Source organism: Rissa tridactyla, chromosome 8 (assembly GCF_028500815.1).
Source record: "Rissa tridactyla isolate bRisTri1 chromosome 8, bRisTri1.patW.cur.20221130, whole genome shotgun sequence".
NCBI classification, from domain to species: Eukaryota; Metazoa; Chordata; class Aves; order Charadriiformes; family Laridae; genus Rissa; species Rissa tridactyla.
The window spans coordinates 25323059-25340876 of record NC_071473.1 but is presented as its reverse complement, the minus strand read 5'-3'; the positions used below and the strand labels follow the sequence as shown (position 1 = coordinate 25340876).

Sequence of the window (17818 nt, the reverse complement as noted above, 5' to 3'; positions counted from 1 at the left end):
CAGTACCACCCGTCCATTATAATGGAAATGGTGTAGCTGAATAAATATGCTCTGTGCATATATTTGAGGTATGAATATTCAGAAGAGTCTTTTGTATAAATTATAAACATATCGGCTGCAGGAAGTTAACTGCCTCCAGAAGAGCATGGAAGTTCGTATGAACCAACACGAATTTACAGTTTGAGAATATAATAATCTGTCTATACAACCAGAAAAATAGTCAAGGGTTTTTGTCTTCTTAGGCACAAATGTAACTGTTTGTAACATGATTTGGACCTGATCCTGCAAACAGTAAATGCGTAAGTAATCTCACTGAAAAAAAAGACCCTATTCATATATTTCATGCTGAGCATATGCCAAAGCACTGAGTTGTAACCGCAAACAGTTAAAATGACGCAGTGGTTTACAATCATAAAACACACACTGCATGAATTTTATAAATCCTTTTGAAATGAGATTCCAGGAGTCCACAACAAAAATCTCTCTAACTTTTATTTATACTCTTGAGCAAACACTTACATGCAAAAAGCCTGCAGATCTGTGTATGCTGTATGAAGTTTCAATATCATCTCCCTAGATTGGTGCTTTCTTTTTTTCACAGGTTGAAGGTCATATATGTGAGTTTACACTATTGTGTAACCTTCATCATATCATATGAAAAAGCATGCACAGATCTGAAGCAAAACTGAAAATCAATAAATTGCTCTCCTGGCCCATAAAAGCCATGATGATCATTTGGTTGCCATTTCCTCTTAAAAATTAGCTCACTGTAAATGAAGAAGACATGTCAGTCACTTCCAGACAAGATCAGCTTTTGCATCACAACAGAGTGAAAATCCACAAATTTTTCTATCTCTCTCCATATTACCAATCAGGGAAAAATATATTGCACAGCGTACTCATTCCCCTCCATCATCCTTTCCATAGACTAGGAAGACCCTGGGCATAATTTCTTGACATTACATGAAGCTACAAAGAGCATAATGAGAATTCTAATTTTCATACCTACTGCTAGCTAAGACATAAGGTTCTATTTTTCCTAAACTATATTTTCTATTGAAAAAAAACATGTAATGTTTTAAATTACATGAGGTAGGAGCTTATTTTTTTGGGGTACTTATTAACACTAAAGTGTTTCAGGCCATTAAGCTGTAATGATGACTAATTGAGTCCCTTTTGAATTCAAAATGTTAACATTAGGATTGAAAAATGAATTACTCTGTATATGTAGCATCTTCACAAAACTAGACCAAATGAGCACTTGAAAAGAAATAGTGATGTGCCCTGCTCTATGCTTGCTTTAATGCTACACCTCATGGCATGTCATAAATTAACCACTGGCAAAATACCTTGAGAGAACCTGTGTAGTTACAGAAGAAAATAATATCCTTGTTTTAAAGATATATGAAGTTATTTTCCAAAAAAAAGTATAAGCATACAGCTTGTCCTTAAGGAGAGTAAAATAATGTGTGCATTTCTAACTGATAACTTATTCACTTGTCTGTATTGTCCAGTCATTGTAGAATCAGTCTGCATAGCAGTAATTCTCACAACACGCTTCAGAAGTAAACTTTTGCCTCAATTTAACAAACAAGGAACTGAAGCATCAAAAGATCAAGGCTAAGATTTTTTTTTAAGCTGTTAGAGGGATTTACACGTGTATTTCCTATTAAAAGAAAATTTAGAAAACTCCAGCCTACAGGTTACAGTGTGAAAAATATCTCAAAATTTTAAATACTCAGATTCTCTAATGAATGCAAATGCCCTGACAGTATTTTTCAAATACCGTTGTAGGCATGTGGAACATATAAAGGTTATAGTTACAACAGCCATCACAGAACTCCAGGGAGGAATAATCATCTGAATTAAATTTGTGGTAGAGCACCTGCTGGTTTCAAGGTGGGATGTGAGAACTGAAAAATAAATGAACACCTGTTAAGTAAGAGAGCTGGTGTACTTTAAAGTGAAGAAGACACTCTGTAGAGAAGACATCTTCAAATAAAACTGTCATGTCAACATGCTGCCTCTTTGAAGTGCTACCTTAAGAAGACAATTATCAGGTATAGATGCTCAGCAGAATTACTTTCTGTTATCCCCAGGGTTTCACCCAGCTACCACTTGCAAATTCTAATAAGTTTTCAGTCCTTCCTTTTCTAAATTCTGAGGTTAGAGAGAGTTCAAGAAGCATAAAGGGCTAAATACTTCTCTGTTAGAAATCTATTGTCTCCTCACTGGTGTTAATGCAGAATGAATTTGACTCAGCATCTTCTAGAAATACCATAGCTAAATCTCTTCAGGTGCAACCATCCAGCCAATTCCTTATCCACTGAGTGGTCCATCTGTCAAATCCACGTCTCACCAATTTAGAGACAAGGATGTCACGCGGGACAGTGTCAAATGCTTTGCTGAAATCCAGGCAGATGATGTCTGTTGCTCTCCCCTTACCACCAATGCTGTAACACCATTGTAGAAGGCCACCAAATTTGTCAGGCGCAATTTGCCCTTAGTGAAGCCATGTTGTCTGCCATGGGTAGTTTATGAACTCACTAAGTTACTCTATCCAAAATAGTACAAATTGAAGAGTCTGCTTTATTTGTGGGTTGAGCTTTCTTGCTTACAGAACATTAATTGATAAGTCATGAATATTAAGATATGCAGAATAATATAGGGTCTGCCCAGATGTTTGGACAGGAATGTTCAAGCAACAGCAAATCAATAACTTTAGATCCTTTCTAAAATGGAAACAGTATAAAAATTTCTCAGGGAAAAAAGAAAAAAAAATGAAATCTGTGGTAACCTAATTGCACATAACCTTTTTTTTTTTGTTCTTCTAAAAGAAAGTGAGAGTCATGTATACAACAGATATGCTAATATACAGTAAAGATATAGCTACTAAACAGATTGCTACTGGTTCGCTAGTGAAGTAAATTTTTATATAAAAGTCAATAAAGTTGATATTAGGCATCATCAGTATCTTTTTTGGGCTACATCTACACCTGCAGTTCTCAAGAATCAAAATAAAATAACTGTACACTAAATGTACAGATACTTTTAATAAGATCGGGGGGAACGGTTCAGTATTTCTCTCTATTATGCAAGTCTGGGAGGAGCTGTGGCCTTGGTCTGAGATGTTCTCTCTTACACATGGAAAAACGGCCTTGCAATCTCTGTCAGTGTCACAAAAATGAGCACAGCCTTGCCTCCATCATCCCCTCTTTCTCTTTGCGTCTCACAGAGATCTCCTTCTGACAGCTGAAATGCAGGTGGCCAGGATGGATCTCTCTGAAGCCCTTTGGTTTTTATGCTCGCTAGAATTCCACAAAAATACTGAGAAGTCCCAGCTCTCCATGAAAAGTTGAGAATCCTCTATGCTGAAGTGGGATTCTCCTGGCTGTAACTTCCCATAATGGTGAAATAAAAATTTAGGATTGTTATTCTCAGATATGTCCTTTCAAAGGAAAGTAATAAATAACTTATCGGGAACACTCTGTTCATCTCACCACAAGTTAGAAACTTTAATGTCTCTAAGATGGTGCTTTTTTATGCAAAACACAAAGCCTAGTTTTCTTTGAACTAATAAAATAATTAATAAGTACATGTATATATGTGTGTGTGTGTATATATCCCTTTAAAAACAAATAAGGAAAAAATCCAAGAACAGATGGACTGAATACAACCAATTCTGTTCATAGGTAGTTAGATTTCAGTAAGATCATAATTTTATCATTTAAGAGGTTTTTAGTACTCCATCCCTCCATTCACTTATAAGCTGTAGGGATTTCAAAGTTACTACTTTTTGTAAAGTAGGTATAACAGGGTACACTTGACACTTCTTTTAGATTGCACATCATGGAAAACAGGAATGAAGTAAATCCTTTATTTTCTAACTATTACACAAAATTCTCACGAATGCTACCAGTGACTTCAAATTTTTTAAAGGCTTTTTTTAAAGGCATTTGGACACTGAAAAATCAGAAGAAATTTTGCATAAAGAATAAAGCAATAGCCTGAGTCTCAGAGATTACTCTTATCTGCTATAAGACCCTGGATTTATCACTTTATGTCTCTTTGCTTTCACTTCCTCATCTGAAGTGTAATGATCATGTTGTCCACCTTTGTAAAGCACCATAGTACCTACTCATAAGAACTCATTATAATCAGTGATTTTTTTTTTCAAAAAGCCACTTTTCACATGTTAACAACAGTAAATGAATAAGACCTAGGGAGGCATGTGTCCTTCAAATTCTCACACAGTCCAGTGTAAATGAAACAGCCATGAAGCTGGTGACGTGCTGTGGAAGAAAAGTGCAGAAAGTGCTGCAATCAGTATCAGCTACAGAGGAGGAAGGTATAGCAGAGAGCAAAAGAGCATCTCACTTGTGCTCTGCTCTGCTCTGAGCCACCGCATCCATTCTGTTCTTCAGAGGAAGATACCCAAATCCATAGAATAAACTCTACCCAGCTGGACTTCCAGAAAGATAGCAAAAGGACTCATGAACTCATCGCAATTTCAGTTTTCCTCCCTTAACGAGAGAATCTATTCCTACAAGGAACACGCTGAGGAGAGGAAACTTGCTGTGAGGGCCTTGAGTGCACAGACAGGCCTCGATAGGCCTGACCACGTGGGGCCTCCAACCACCCCTGAGGCCAGACCAGCGGCTCCTGGACCTTCAGTCCCTGCCTGGGTGTGGTGTGACTGCCCCAGACCCCTCATGGGCTCCCTAGCTGGGCCTTGGGCCTGGCTACACACCTCTTTACCTGGAGGCCGCTGCGCCACAGCTGGACTCCTGGCTTGGCTGCAGGCGCTGGCAGCTTTAGCCCTCATTCTGCGCTTGTGAGCCAGGAGGAGCTGTGCTCCCTCACCACATAAAGTCAGAGTGTGTGGTTTATGAAAGCACATGAGGTGCCTGGATGCCTCAAAAGTGAGTTGTATAAGCACGTAACAGAGAAAGAGAGAGAAATTCACGCAGTCTTCACGGCGTCCTCACCAGTGGAGGCCTCACCGGGCTCCTCATCTTCAAATGCGGTCGGGTATCTAAGTCCTCAGCACATAACATCCAGCAGCCACACAAGGAGCCGGCTAACAGCTCGGTTTTGGGGGGCTTTTCGAAGCCGGGAAAAGCGGCAAGGCCGGGCCGGTACCCGGCAGCTCCGGGGGGCGGAGAGAGCTGAGGAGGCGCGGGCGGAGCCAGCACCCCCGGCGGCAGACCTGAACGAGGCGGGTCGGGACCACTGACCCCCCTCATACAAGAAGCACTGAGCGCACTCAGGAAGTCACCCGGAAGCGCCACGAAAAGGCCGGGCAAAAAGGGCGGGCAAAAAGGGCGGGCGAAAAACAGGGCACGGCACAACGGCCCGGTCGCAGCCGTTGGCACGGGAGAGCGCTGAAAGACTGCCGCCTCGGCCAGGGAGTCAGGGTATCCACTCGGAAGAAGACCGTTGCATCTGTGAGCTCTGCGCCCACCAGCTCTGACGCAGCTTCCCAGACGGAGTTCCTGTGGGAACGCGCTGCCACACAGACATCACGCTGCGGGGTGTGCCCTGCTCTTATGTGCCGGATGGCAGCGGTGGGCACGCCTGTGGGAGATGGGCCCAGGTAGAGGATCTCGTCCGCTTAGCGATGGAGCTCAGGGAGGAGGCAAGCAGGCTGAGGGCCATCAGGGAATGAGGCAGAGGGATAGCGGCTTGGAGTCGCACACAGCCTCCCGTGATAGAAACCAGGCAGGCGGAACCCCTGCTACAGACAACTCCCTGTCCTCTCTCCACCTGACTGAATGTGGTAACTTGGAGGACAATGGCAAGAAGTTCCTGCCCGGCGCAACAGGCGCCGCAGTCGTGACTGCCCAGCGACTACCCCACCTTGCCAGATGCCATTGTGTAACAGGTGCAGTGCTCTGCAAGAGAACCTGGACAATGAAGAGCATGATAGTCCTTCCACCTTGGAGGTGTCAGCGAGGTCTAGTCAGACCACCCCCCGCATCAAAACCTCTGTGGTAAAGAACAAAAGACAGGTCACTGTCATTGGTGACTCGCTACTGAAGGGAGCAGAAGGCCCGACATGCAGACCAGACCCGCTACATAAGGAGGTCTGCCGCCTCCCTGGAGCCCAGGTCAAGGACATGAAGAGGAAGCTTCCTTCCCTGGTAAGGCCCTCAGATTATTACCCCGTTTTGATCTTTCAGGTAGGCAGTGACGAGGTAGTGAGAAGTCTGAGGGAAATGAAGAGAGATTTCAGGACCTTGGGATGACTGGTCAAGGGATCAGGAGCGCAAGTTGTGTCTTCCTCTATCCCCCCAGTTGCGAGGAATGATGAGGGGGTAAATAGGAGGAGTCAGCAGATCAATGCCTGGCTCCGAGCCTGGTGCTACTGACAGGACTTGGGGTTCTTTCACCATGGCCTGATTTACAAGATGCCAGGCCTGCTGGTGACGGGCTTGCAGGGGGAAAAGGGTTCTAGGACAAGAGTTATCAGGCCTCTTTGAGAGAGCTTTAAACTAGATTTGAAGAGGGGGTGGGGATGCTGCTGGGCCTGCCTGTGAGGTGCCTGGGTGTAGTAGCTCAGCACTTGTGGGGGAGTGTGACAGTGTTTTTGAGAACCAGAAGGCCTACCACCCCTCCAGGGTGAAAACTACACACACAGCTCCTGCTCTGAAATGCTTATACACCAATGCATGCAGCATGGGGAATAAACAGAAAGAGCTGGAGATCTGTGTGCAGTCGCATTTCCATTACTGAGACGTGGTGGGATAGCTCACATGACTGGAACACTATCATGGATGGCTATGTTTCAGGAATGACAGGCCAGCGAGGCGTGGTGGTGGAGTTGCTCTTTATGTGAGACAGCATCTGGAATGTTTCGAGCTCTCCCTAGGGGTGGATGAAGAGAGAGTTGAGAGCTTGTGGGTAAGGATTAAGGGGCAGGCAAATATGAGAGACACTGTTGTGGGTGTTTATTACAGGCTGCCTGATCAGGATGGGGAAGCCGATGGGGAAGCCGATCAGGTTGGGGGCAGCCTTGGCTGTAGTGATCACAAGAAGATGGAGTTCAGGATCATGGGTAGTATGCACAAAACAAGTGGGATTGCAACCTTGGACTTCAGGAGGGTTAACTTTGACCTCTTCAAGAAACTGCTTGGAGAGATCCTGTGGGCTAGGGCTCTGGAAGGTAGGGGGGATCAAGAGAGCTGGTTGGTATTCAAATACCACTTTCTCCAGGCTCAGGATTGGTGCATCCCTAAAAGGAAGGAATAGAAAAGAACAGCATAGGCAGAGTTTCTGATCCAGTTTTTCATCATGTACAAGCTGACATGTATCACTGTGACATACAGCTTTGCATACTGGAGCATTTGAGTTTGTAGAAAATCCTAACAGGAGACAGATGTCTAGAAGCTTACATTCCAGCTCACTGGAATTTTTTAAAACTCAATGTTTAACTTTTAAAATGTTCAATATTTTCTCTTATGATAATTTCATTGAGTGTGTGTTAATAGCAATTAAGTAGGTCCTTAGGATTTGCAAAGAGCACACCCTAAAACTAAATATTAAACTATCACTGGAAAGTTGTGAAGTACGAGTTCTAGTAGTATGTCTCCTTTTAACCCATAGCTGTTAGTCCCCAGACAGTTCTTGGGACCAATTTGTCAGCCAAGTATTAGCAGGCTATGGAAAAAGTGTCCATACTAAGTCAGAATTAAGGTAGCTATATCCAGTACACCACATCAGAGTAACAAACAGCTCTTACCTGTTTAATTTCATCCTTCTACTAGTTTTAAAACCCAGGGGTGCTTCAGTTGTTGCCATCTAGAATGGGAGGAAGCAGCAACTTAGAGGTTGTACACTAAGACTTTGGTTCTAGGTTTTCAAGTCTAAAGAACAATCCAAATATAACTGATTATTCTCTAATGCAGAAGGACTCCTATCAGGCTAAAATGAGATGGGGTGGGAGGAAACTTTGCTCACCAACAGTTAGTTGAACTGAAGAAGATTCAGTTTATAGAAGGAGAGTACTTGGAGTACACCTTGAAGTATAGCTCTGATTTTACTGTATAACCATTGACAAGTCCCTTAACCTTCTTTAATTATAGTTTCTGTTCATAAGATCAGGAAAGGAAGGTATTGTGGAGCCTGAACAACTAACGTTTCTAGAGTACTTTCAAATCATTGGATGACAAAAATGTCCTAAAATAAAAAGGAAGATGTTCACTCTACTAATAGAGTGGCTGACTATATTTGTTGCTGCTTAAAATTTCTGTTTCTGGATATTCTGCAACAAATGTTCAGAGAATGGTGGAGAGGAAAGTAATTGTCGGTCTCGGGCAAAACCAGAAGTTTCTTTGAAGCTGTTGAAGTGCTAATATTGTTTGTACAATAATGAAGAGAAAAAATAATGCTGTGTAGCTGTTCTCTGGTCTTAAGAAGCAGCAATGAACTCTATCGACTGTAATGTGGACATATATACAAAATTCAGCTTACAGTCCAGTTTCATAGACCTCCATCCCTTCAGATATTACCTAACCTAATCCATAGTCGTGTTTGTGTTTCAAAATGTTATCACAAAAAAAAAATGAGGCTTTTTATTTTTAAGAATGAATTTCTTAGTTTAGGAGCTCTGGCTCAGGCATGGGACATAGCCCTGGGATTTTAGCTAAGTGATATCTGATCAAGGATTTACACTCTTCTTGATGTTATTTTCCATGTGAAAATGAGTGGTTACAGTTTAGACCAGTAGTTAGAAATAATCTCCATAAAGACCTAATAGCATGATGTTTTTCTTTGTGTGTACTTTTCTGGATACTTTACAATAAGAATGGATTATTTTATATATTTTGTTTCTTAACATTGATATCTAATAGAAGGGTAATGTTTTTGTTTTGCTCTGCTATTATGACTTTCAGACTAAGGTGCTCCAGAGCTCATATCATATTGTACAGTTGATTACAGATTGTGTAGCCGGTTTTCAGCTGGTGTATATAGATGGTTAAAACTCCTTTCAGGTTCCTAAGCTTAAACCTATTTATGGTAGCAGAAAAAGGAAAAAAAAAAAAAAGAACTTACACCACCACTGTCCTCCTGTGAGAAACAACTTCTCTGTTGTGCAAGCTCCCTAGACAGGACTCTCAGAGGATTCAGGAGACCATGGCTCTACATCTGATCCTACTGTAAACTGTTGCGTGACTTTTCATAAGTCCCTTTGCCGAAACATTCTAAGCCTGTAGCAAGTATATGGGCAATAGCCAGATCCTCTTAAATGTTCATGTTATAGCTATTAATTTTTTATAGTGAAAGCAGGGACTTTATGGCTGACTGAGCAAAGATTCAAGCTTCAGCAAGCCAGTCTGGACCTAATTGCATCTCAGGATGGATAATATACAAAGCTTGATTGTACAAGTAATTATTATGTCATGTGTACTGGGCAGCCTGCTGTGTCATATAACACCAAAGCTTCCTTGTAAGTCTTGATTTTTGACAAATTTGGAATAAGTTACTAAATTAGAGAGACAAAAACCCTGTCTGCTAAAAGATGTCTTTCTTGCGAACATCATGTTACAAGGGGAGAAAGTCTGTGTTTTAGAGTTTCATCACAAATTACAATCTCCCTTACTGTTTTAATTTAGCTACATCACAGTCTAAAACCATGTTATTACAAAATTATCACTATTTCTTGTAACTCATAGAAAAACACATTCTGATTTAATAGAAAGGTGCTAAGCTAATGCTGAAAAGCTTTAAACTTTCAGCTAGTCTATTTTCAGTGCAGGATGAGAGACACCTAGTCCATTTATTAGAGATTACAGATCACCGCAGTCTCTCTAAGTATGAGGAACATAGGTTTTCTTTATTATAGCCTCTTTTTTTCTTCTCCAGAAAAACTGCGAGAAAGAAAATATTCTAGACATTGCCTAGCCAAAACAAAACAGTAGGAAGAAATTAAGCTGTTTTATAAGTAAGACTACCTTTCAAAAAAAGGCACTACTGTCTCTTCAACTAATGTGAATCAATCTAGTAAACGCATGCTAAGTCATAGCTTAAAGGATACTTTAGTAAGTTAGTAAAGCTTTTACTTTTTAAGCCAATGAGTCCGATTCATATACCACAGGAGCAGTGATTAAAGAGAACATCATCAGCTCATGGCCACCCCCAACTAATAGCTGTATGTGAAATAAATTCAGTCTCCAGAGGCTGGCAGCAGGATGAGTCTCCACTTGCATAAACATTGCTGCTTTACATAAACAAGCGTCTTCATTAGAAATGTTGGTACAATACTAAGGAATAAGGTGATTAATCTGAGAAATACTGAGCATCTACACATTCTCAAGGAACAGAGGTGGGTATGAGCCCTGCCCTGTAGATCAGATGGCAGTTCAGGATGGAAGAACAAAAGGTTCTGACATTCTGATTGCGCTGTTTTGAATCATTCCTGTAAGTAAATACAAGGGCTGATATGATCACTGTCAAGATGCTAAAATACATGTATGTCTATAAACTACACCTATGTAAAACTTCGTGTTCAAAATTCAGCAATTCTAACATTTAGGGCTGCACATTAAGTACAAAGCAAACAAAAAAAAATTATGGAAGATAAAATTTGTTGTAATAAATAGTTGTTCTGTCTGTCCTCCAAACTGCTAATGAGTAGGGATCAATAATGTTTTAGGTGAAAAATAGCTAATTAAAAATATACTTTTGGGCTGACCCTTCAATCCACAATGCCATTTTTCAGCATGCAGTGGTACTTTTCACCAGTGATCTTAAGCTTCCTTAAAAATTGAAATTTCGGTAGAGAAGGGGGGGAAGATGAAGAAGAAAAGTATTTATAATGGATTTTAATAATTCCATTAGACTTTGGAGTGGTCATCCATATTCAGTTAACCAGGTGTTTTTTGTTATTTCCAATAGATTTATAAGCACTGAAAGAGCTAAATTAGCTCTGCAGAGTTCTCAGTAGCCATGAATAATATGGGATTAAAGGTATAAAGTAGTGCTCTGATTCCCCAGATTTAAATCCTTTACTTGGCCATGTATAATAAATACCTTAGAAACCACTTTTCTCATTAATCAAGTGCTGGTAGATGTGGTAGTGAAGGTGTTACTGCAAATTAGCAGAATTTTCTGATCACCATTAATGTAACTGCTATGGTATAGGTACCTAACTGATGAGCCTGAGGTTCTCACCTCATTAGAAGAGAAACCACTACAGTTTAATAGCCTTCATTTAGCTAACAGTATATATTGCCTGGTCAATCTTCTTTTGAAGGTGGAAGAAAATCTGTGGCCTTTGTGAGAGGTTCATTATTTAAACATGAAAAGCTTTGACATGGCAGAAAGTGTCCTTCTTTCCTCTTGTCAGCGCGTTATTTTGTGGCACAGAGAGCAAGTGGAGACTTTGAACAGGAGACAGGGAAAAGGCTGTGCTAAATAATGAATCACATGGTATGATCCAGGGCAAAGGAATAATTGTACGTAGCATGTGTGTGGAGGGATGAATGGGTGGATATGTGTAGTATATACCATACATATTTGTATCTGTGTATGCATGTGTGTATACAAACTATGTTTATGTATGCACACTTACTGTGGCACATATAAATTATTACTTTCGGAGCTAGAAGGACAAATGATTCGCATTCTAGCTTTCAGCAGTATGAAGGCTTGAGTCACAAAGTACTGAATGCCTGCAGATCAGCGGGGCATTTCAGAAAATTGAGCTCTCTTAATATTGCTGAACTTCATATAGAAAAATGTTGATTTGGGAATTATGATAGCATACTGAGACCTAAAACAACATAAGATCAGGTGAAAAATCCTTCAGTTCTTTAGTATTTTGATGCTCTTTGACTCAAGATAAGCAAAGCCTTACATTGCTCAGCATGCAGCATGTAATTCATGATGCTGACTTTTTTTTTTTTTTTCCTAAAACTGAAGTTAATCTTGATTCCAAGTTATTATCTTGGAAATTGATCTTGCTTTCACTGAAGTTAATAGCAATGCTCTGATCTCCTTTAATTGTGCGAGATCAGGCCATCACTGAACAGCAGACATATTGAACAATAGGAAAACAATGCTACGACGAGAATGTGGTTGCAATTTTATTTTAAAAAAATGCTCTCTCTTTTGAGGATATAGGATGAGATCAAGAAGAAAAATAAGATAACTTCCCCATAAAATGAGTAGCTGTAAGTTACTACCTGCAGCAGTCAAACAGGGTAGTTTTCTTTAATGCGACCTTTCTGAAAGAGTATTTTGGCTCTATTTGTCAAAAATGTATTTCTGGTGATTTTACTCCCATGTGGTTACTAGTGTTTCAGGAATTAAAAAAAATAATAAAAAGATCAGTGTCTACTTCTCATTTTGAGGAGAGACGAAGCTTTGGGAGGAATAAGAAAGGGCTACACTAGGCATACGTGACAGCTAGAAAACACTTAATGTTTCCAGAAAGTATCATCTAATGCTTCCCACCACTCCCTTTTTCTTCTAAGCAAAAACTTAGGTTAATTGATTGATCTTCCAATTTTCCATTTAGATTTTCAAAAATTGCTGAATAAGAAAGCTTGCTGGTAAAAAGGGCTTTATTTTGTTTTCAATAGGTGTTGCATTTTCCTGTTGAAATCTCAAGCAAGAAATGTCTTAGACTGATTACAGTCAGATATGATCACCCAGTTTCAAATTAATCCAAATGAAATAAAACTATTTTAGCCCCATAAATCATTGACTCTACCTGGGACTGAGAGGAGTGAAAAGTCCCTGCAATCTATGTGACTAAAGAAATAACTTTTCAGACACGCATTGGTGTAAACAATGAGTAGACTTCAGTTCTTCACAACAGCATTCAGGCAGTAGTAGAAAAAAACGGGAAAGGATGGGATGGGGTGATTACATCACTCAAAGATCCTCAAGTTGTTTTGTTGGCTTGTTGTCCAAATGCTGCCTTCTGCAGCGAGATCTGTAAAATGTTCAGCTGCTTGTTTTCATGTTTCCTAGTTAACGTTTTCACTCACAGTGTTTCAGCATTTCATGAACAAGCACCCCAAACACAGTAACTCTGGTGAACTCAGCGTCTGCTGGGAAAGCTGGCTCTCACTGGAGGTGGATCAGCTTACTGAAAATACAACAGACCTTTTTATTTTTTTCCTCCCCCACTTAAATCATGTATGTGTTTTAGAAAGAAAAAAATGGGTGAAGGTCAGAATTTGTAGGTAGTTTCTTTATGGACCTCTGATAATTAGCACTGCAACGGCATCTAAGACTATGGTTCTGTTGCTATGCTTGGATACAGAGAGGAAGAGATACAAGTCAAATGTTTCTATTCTGAAAGCTAGGTCTTATAGTAAAGTTGGCAGAGCACCTATTTAAAATGAGTAACTCCTTGTACGGTTGGAGTTGAGCATTGACAGCAGTCTGTAAAGCCTGATATCTAAATGGATTGCTCCTCCTAAGTTATGTCTTATATCTTGTAAATGTAAGTAGGGCCACTATAGCTTTATCTCTGTATACTTAATGTGTCAGAGTCACTCATCTTTGAAAATACGCTCTATTAGGTTTTGACTTCACTTCTTTTTATAGCATTCTCTTGTGTTGCCATATTTAAATAAAGTTAGACGTGGGCTTTTCTAGGAAATAAGTTATTTTTGTTTCTTCTCTCAGACTTGCTTGTCAGATACACGTCTCTGAATTACCCTCTATAGTTTTTTTTTCAAAATCAGGTCTGTCTCACACTGGCCTTCATTTGATATGGATCCATGACTGATTTTGATTCTATAATAGAACATCCTTCACTTACCCACACATTACATTTTTCTGCCAGTCATTAATTTAATTTAGTTCACATGCATACACTTGTTAATCTCTACAAGAAATCGTTACAACTTGAAACTGATGTCATCTTTCAGAAGAATTCCCAAACAGTAAATCATACCATATTCCAATTTCTTCCCACTCTGCACTACACAATGTAACCCTTAAGGAAAGGTACACAGAAAATGTACTTGAATTCAGAAGTGAACCATAATACAGATTGCTGGTAACAAAGCCCTTACCTTTTTAAATGCATGGTGGTCCGCAAGTAGCACAGAAACCGTAGCCCAAAAAAGCAGGTCTCCTGTCTTCTGATATACCGTGACAGTTTACACCCTATTTTCTTTACCTCGCTTTTTACACCATGCTACATATAGTTCATGCTTCTGTTGCCTAGGATTGGCTGGTGCATCGATGAGGCACACACAGGACTCATGCTTAGAGCACCCTGCAACCCTCCATTAACCCTTTACAGCCAAGTCTCTCCTCCTCCCCGCTGCGGGCAGCCTCGGCGAGCCTGCACAGTCGGGTGGCTTCTGGGCTGGAGTGGAGCAGGTGCCCCCTCCTTTGGAGGTTTGAGTTCTCCTTTTTCCCTACAAAGTGGCAGGCAAGGAGATGGAAGCAGCCAGCTACCCTCTCCTGCTGAGGCTGGTGAGAGGCTGGGGGTTCCGGCAGCCCGGTGTTGCTGACCAGTTGAAGGAGCTCACTTCGCCCGGAGCCCTTCCTGATGCTGCGGGGAGCCCCCCACCAGCCTCTCCCCTTCCCTCCGCCCCTTCCCCGTGGGACCTCATCCCGGGGACACGCACAACTTGAAGGAATGGTGCAAGGTGTAAGGCTAAGTCTGGGCGGATGATCCAGCAGGCTGGACGTTGACATGCATATTTAAAGGTGTTTCCTCTGCCAGAGCCCCCTCCCTGGGTATCCGCCTGCCACAGCCAATATTTGAAGTTAGGGAATTAACTCCCGGTCAAAAGGGAGTTCCAAAGCCATGCAGCTCCAGGGTAGATCAAGGTAGCAGAGGAGGTGGAGGTAATCCTTGACAGTGAAGCCAGACACAGACAGGGAGGCTGGACACCTAGATGACGGGAAGAGGGCGGTTTGGGACCATTCCCTCACGAATGGGCCATGGAGCTTGGGAGGTATTTACACACTAGCAGCCTTTCATAGCAAAAAGCAAAAGAACCAACAAAAGCATAGCAAAAATCCGCCAGGCTAGTGCCTGGCATTTCTGTTTTTTTCCGAGTCATCCAGCCCAATGTAAGCAGAGGGTATCCTCTGGTCGGGGGGAGATGAGCGCTGGAAATGAACCATCAAGGCTAATGGGAATCTTCTCTATTAAGCATACCTCCCGCTTTCTTGTTGCAATTGCCCATTAAGCTTACATTAATTGCATTGATTTATTTGATGTTGGTATGCAAAGGATTTGGTGTGTCTGTCCACCCTGCCTTCTGCTGAGTGTAGAAACGCCACCCGGTCCAACCTGTGTCAGTCTTACTACCCAGGCACCGTTTTACTGCCATCCATCACAGTGACTGTGAACTAAACAACGCCACTGCCCTCATCCTGTGTGCTACCATCTCCCACTCCGTCGGCACAGAGGGAATTACAGAGTACTCTTAAATCCGGGAAATATTCTGCTGATGGGCACATAAATCTCTTCTGCAGAGCACTATCATTTAACTAGCACGGTGAGGTGATGCTTACCGGGTGAGCTATTCCCACGGCGAGTTAATCCCTCAGGAATTCCTGTTGGTTTTTTTTTCCCCAAGGGTTTTTTGGGTTTTGTTGTGGTTTTTTGTTTTGTGGTGGGTTTGGGTGGTTTTGGTTGGTTGATTGGTTTTTTAGGATTAAAAATCAGGTAAAGCTTTTGAAACGCTCTTACGTAGGTAATCCTCTATACCTAGGAAGGGAAAGGGAGTATGACTGCTCGGAAACTTTCCTGAGCAGCCTGGTGCGGGAGGATCGCAGCAGCGTCAGAGGGCGGTAATTCAGGAAAAGTGGCTGGGATTTGGTTAATTACCCCAGTCCCGAATGCAGGGTCCCGGGGCAGGAGGAGGCAGGTCGGCAATGATGGTAATGGGAAAACCCTCCTAGAGGACAGACTCCAGGAGAAAGATGCTTAGCTGTAAGGAAGAGAAGTAGACATGGGGGGGGTGGGTCGGGGGGTGAATCGAGCTGCTGAGAGAAGAGAGGAGCTGGAGGAAGGATGAATTTTGGATCCCACGCTTGAAGGGCTTTTTCACTCCCCCTTTCCCGACGTCAGTCAGCAATTTGGAGGCGGGAGTGGGGGGGTGGAGGGAAGAGGTGGGGGGGAGCACTCTCAGGAGCATGGTATTGAAGGGGACGTTGGTCTTTTCTGTCCTCTGCTTGCCACCAGACAATAAATTCAGATCTCGTGTATTTCTCACTGGCATCTCTACCTGCTTGTAAGCCTTTTAACACCTTCCTTGTGATCTCTGCACGTACTGCTTTGGAGACATGACTGCACACACACACACTCATCCTGCACACCAAATGACAGAGTTAAATGGAGCCCAGTCAATACCTCCCCGTGAGAAGTAACATGTTCCAACCCTACCTTCTGCTATTGAACGTGGGTTGATCTCTGTGGCTAATTAGAGACACAGAAATACTGGAAGTATTAGCCACAAATAGCACTCTAAAGGCACTCGTCCTTTTTTTAACAAAAAGTGTTTATTTCCCTTGGTCCTCTTCTCTTTCAAAGTAAAACATCCCCTACTTGATTGAAAAGATATTCTACGCTTCAAAACGCGGCAGGTAGATAAATATATAAGCATACGTTTTGTGAAGGCGACACCTCCCTCCTACCCTGCATTCCTCAGGCCATTAAAAACATAGGTATTCCCGCAAATAGTAATAAAGAAGATCAGGAGGCGCGATGGGATTCAGGAATGCGGGCAGGGCGTGAAGAGAGAGCAGGCGGCGGGCGGGCAAGAGGCGGCTGCTCCCCCCGCGCCGGCCGCAGCCCGCCCCGCATCCCCTGCCCACGCATCCCGCTGCGATGTCACCTTCCAGCGCAAGCGACAGGACAGATTTAATTAGGGTCTGGAAATCTGGAAATCCTTTCCTATCTCTTCTGGAGAATTACTACCCCCCCCGCCTCCTCCCCCCCCGCCCCCCCCCAATCCAATCCAAGCTTCTGCAGGGGATGAGAAAGAGTAATGAACTTTTCCACCTTATCTCCCCACACAGACTTCCAGACACTCCTTTTGACACGCTCGCGACTCCCTTAACCACTAGCGATTTCTGTCCATCTTCTTACACGGGGAGAAGCCCTTACACAGCCCTTCCAGCATCCATGCCAGCAGCTGTATCTGCAAGGATTAAACTAGGGAACGTAGCAGGTACAGCGCCTGACGAAAACATTAATAAAACGTGATGAATAAGCAGTGGAATGGTAAAGACTCCGCGAGTGAGACTGCGGTGCGGATTGCAACTTAGCGCCCAGAGCGGCGACTAACGTACGGAAGCGATGTGGGCAAGCAGGGTCGGTGCTTTATAATTTCTTCGAGTTCAGAAAGTGGAGCCAGGCAGGCTACTGAAAGGTTCAGAAGGAAGGCGAGGCAATTGAGACGTTGCTTTTTCTTTTTTCTTCTTCTGTTTGTTTTTTTTTTTTTTTAATGTCCTTTTTGTGGAAAACACGCAATCGGAACGTGAAAATAAAACCCACTTACCGGATGAAATTGCAGGAGGCGAAGCGGCTGTGAGCAAAATGCATCCCGACTCCAAGCATATAGTCCAGCATCTTCGGCTTCAGGCTAGGGCAGGGCTTTGCGTGGTGGTGGGACTTTGGAAAACCATCAGCGGTTTCTGTGTGGCGCAGCAGCAAGTACCACAAACCATTCACACCGTGTGTGCCAAGGCGTGTGTGTGTGTGTAGGGGAGAGAGAGACTCAAGACCCAAAGAAATGGGGGGGTGGGGGAGTGGGAGGAGGAGGAGAGAGGGAAGGAAATCCGAATAGCAAGAGGAGTTGCGGGGAAGGGATAGGATTTGCCGAGGTTGGGG

The 17818-nt window shown here is 42.5% G+C and overlaps 1 protein-coding gene across 1 annotated transcript in view; it reads right to left on the bottom strand.

The window, feature by feature from the left end:
- Positions 1 to 17587, bottom strand: part of BRINP3 (BMP/retinoic acid inducible neural specific 3) — a 202427-nt gene extending 184840 nt beyond the window's left edge. Inside the window, exon 1 of the mRNA XM_054212346.1 lies at positions 17487 to 17587. The gene's annotated coding sequence lies outside the window, so the exon portion shown is untranslated. The remainder of the gene's footprint in view (positions 1 to 17486) is intronic.
- Positions 17588 to 17818: the final 231 nt, after the last annotated feature.